Raw genomic sequence first — 3,825 nt, 5'->3', positions numbered from 1 at the left:
GCAAATTTCCAGTGAAGGTGTCTTGTTTGTCTTCATAGCCTCTGAAATGAACTAGAGGCAAACGAGGACACGGGAGACAAAACTACACCTAACTCACCTTCTATCTACCACTCTTGATGTAGCAGTTAGGAATCCCATAGGCTGTAACATGTATGAGACATGAAAAAGTTTACAAATGCAGGTTTCATTTTTCTTGAATGAAACTTGGCATTCTATAACGGCATCACCTTCTGTTCATACACTGATTTTTTTAAAAATTAAGATTTATTTATATGAAAGAGTTACAGAGAGAGGGGGAGAGACACAGAGAGAGCTTTTCCAACTGCTGGTCCACTCTGCAAGTGGCTGTATTGGCCAGGGCCAAACCAGGCTGAAGCCAGGAGCCAGGAGCCTCATCTGGGTCTCCAACATGATGGCAGGGGGCCAAACACTCGGGCCAGCTTCTGCTTTTCCCAGACACCTTAGCAGGGAGCTGGATTGGAAGTGGAGGAGCCGGGACAGGAACCGGCACCCATAGGGGACGCTGGCATCTCAGGCCCTCAGCTCGGGCCTGGGCTCACATGCTCTTCACGCTCCTGTTGCCTGACTGCTACAGATGCAGCACTGCCTGCAGCACTATAACCACGTCCCAGGCAGAAGGAAGCAGAAAGCCAAGACAGGTGGGTGCCCACCACTTGAATCTTTGGGTCTCCTCATCTCTCCTTCTAAGGATCCCTACCAGAAGCCCCCACCCAAAACACAGCTGAAATATTCTTTTTTTGAAAGATCTATTTATTTATTTAAAAGGAAGAGTTACACACAGGCAGAAGGAGAGGGAGAGAGAGAGAGAGAGAGAGAGAGAGGAAGAGAGAGGTAGAGACACAGAGAGAGGTCTTCCATCTATCTACTGGTTCACTTCCCAAATGACCACAACGGCTGGAGCTGAGCCAATCTGAAGCCAGGAGCCAAGAGCTTCTTCCGGGTCCTCCACATGGGTGCAGGGGCCCAAGGACTTAGGCCGTCTTCTGCTGCTTTCCCAGGCCATAGCAGCTCTGGGGGCTTGAACCAGTGCCCGTATGGGATGCTGGCACAGTAGGCGGCGGCTTTACCTGCTACACCACAGCGCCAGCCCCATATCATTCTTAATATTGTGTCACGTTTCACATCCGTGTGTCTGGGAGGTTTGGAGAAGTTCATATGAGCATATTGCTGCCCTCAAACTATCATCCTGCCGGAGTGCAATGTAATAAGGACCAGAGAAACAAGGATTCCAAGAGTGCATTTATGTCTCAGGAGATCTCAGAGAGCACACGGAGTCCTCCCAGAGAGGCGGCACCTACGCAGGGCGAAGCTACCGACCCTTCGTCGTGGAACGTCCAGAGCCGACTGTGCTGGCAGCCTGCAGGTGCATGCCGAGGGCTGGCGTCACCGAGCTCCAGGAGGGGCAGTGTGCGTGGGCGCCACCGTCCAGGAAGGGAGCAGACTAAAGATGAGGAGGACACAGGAGCTTCGCTGACAGGTGGGAGAGGCCAGCACGGCTGCTTTACGTTCTGACAGTGATAGCAACCTACACTTTCTAGAACATGTGGGGACCCCCGAAAAACTGCCGTGCTCTGCATATGACCAGGACGTCCGCCAGTGCGGTGAGAAGGCATTTGGAGTTGCCGTGTTTTCACACAAGCTACCGGCTGCTTACTGTCTGGTGCATTCCTCTGGCCTCTGTTCCAACGAGGCTTCTTAAAAAGGTTGCGTTGTTTTAGCATACGATTTACACGGATGGGCTAGCTCCTTCCCGACGTTTATAATTCTTTCAGTAAGTAGGTAGTGCTTCCTATTAGTTTATGTACATGTGGAAGAATCGCATCTCTTACAGAATGAAGATCAGCACCCACTTGCTTCCCAGTTTTAACTTTTGAAAATGTAAGTACTAGAATCTTATTCACATAAGTAAGTAGGGGACAAGCTGGAGGACTGGGCACCCACGATACGGATCAACAGAAGCTGGATATAAGACAGCAATAGTTCAGTCACCCAGGTCTGGTAAGGCCTCCCGAGTTCTGTGCCCCAAATCCCACATGAGGGGGAATGAAAGTCTGTTTTCATGGATCTGTCCACCTTCAGTTTGATCCGCACTTCCATCACTGCCTTCACAAACACAAAAATTAGAGCTCTTTAATTCCTGAAGAATTTTTATGACCGTTCACTTCCTCAGCATCAGTCCCCGTATTTCAAGCGCCTACTGACTTGGCCTCTGGATACGCTCAGGACAATGAGTGTTGATCCGACAAAGGATGAGTTAGAGGCAGATGCACTTTCCAGAGTGGGAGAAGAAGAGTTCTAAAGTCGATGGTAGAAAAATATTCCAAAACCACTGGAAGAGCCTGAAGTTTCCTAATATATAAACAACAAACGTTTGAGGACACGGGAGTGCTAATCACCATGGGCTGATCATTCCACAGCGTATACATGCATCGCATTAGCATATGATATAACTATACCAAAATAATTCTTAAAAAATGTTAAGGAACACTCAGAGCGTCGTGAGAAATTTGGAAGTTGAAGGTCTGCAAGCTGATTCCTTTAAACTACCAGTGTGAGTGACTTGGGAAGTGTTTTTGTAGCCAGTAGCACATTTGCAGGCTACTGCTTTATGCTGTGTCACCTTCTCATACCTGATGGGATAACCGTGTGAAAACCTGGCTCCCGTATTTTACTGTGCACTTATCATGTGGAAGATACTGGTCTAATGGCTTGAGATGCAGCAACAAGCAAGACCGAGTCACGCTCCACACGCACAGCATAGAGGGGGTGACGGGCTATTAATATGCAATTGATTCAGAAGGAAAGGGGCCGGCGCCGTAGTACAATAGGTTAATCCTCTGCCTGCAGCACTGGCATCCCATATGGGCACTGGTTCTAGTCCTGGCTGCTCCACTTCCGAGCCAGCTCTGCTATGGCCTGGGAAAGCAGTAGAAGATGGCCTAGGTGCTTGGGCCCCTGCAACCACATGGGAGACCTGGAGGAAGCTCCTGGCTCCTGGCTTCAGATCAGTGCAGCCTCAGCTGTTGCAACCAACTGGGGAGTGAACCAGCGGATGGAAGACTTCTCTCTCTCTCTCTCTCTCTCTCTCTCTCTCTCTCTCTGTCTCTCAGCCTCTCCTTCTCTCTCTGTGTAACTCTGACTTTCACATAAATAAATAAATCTTTAAAATAACACAGCGTGTGGGGTATGTGAGGAGGCCGCGCTGTCTGGAGCTTGCTCTCTGTGCCTTTCTCTGCATGAGAACAGCAGGTCAGGGATTACCAGAGTCAAAATCCTTGTCTCCGTCATCACAGGCAGCTCCAAACAGTGGTCCTCAATTTCTTTTTTTGACACAGAAAAATAGACACACATATGTTCACTTGAGACCAAAGTTGGCTCTACATTTTAATCCACCAGAACAGACTCCAGGCCCAGTACAGAGTATTTACGTATCTTACGTATGTTTCTCCTTAGGTATTTCCAGAAATCTGGTTACTGCCGTGGCTCTTGTCTCGGCGGCGGCGGGACTATCCATCCCCGTGGTTATCCTGTCTCCAGTGGAGCCTTCCCCGCGGAATCGCGCTGGTAGCGTTAGCTCCCTGAAGACTACTTCCACTCCCAGCACTATTTGCCAGTACACCTGGTGTCGTGTGCTCAGTAGTAACTGTCTGAGAAGTGGGAGCCCTGGTCTCTGGAGTTCCAAAAAACGTCACCTCATCACTCAGCCTTGATACCGGCGAAGCAGAAAATTGATCCTCATCAAAAGAATCTGTGAAACCCTCTATGTTGATCACGGGCGGCGGTGGCCTTCGAGTGATGTCATAT

Source organism: Oryctolagus cuniculus, chromosome 11 (genome assembly GCF_051225735.1).
Source record: "Oryctolagus cuniculus isolate XC-2025 breed Fujian yellow rabbit chromosome 11, ASM5122573v1, whole genome shotgun sequence".
NCBI lineage: Eukaryota > Metazoa > Chordata > Mammalia > Lagomorpha > Leporidae > Oryctolagus > Oryctolagus cuniculus.
Note: the sequence above shows the minus strand (reverse complement) of the source record.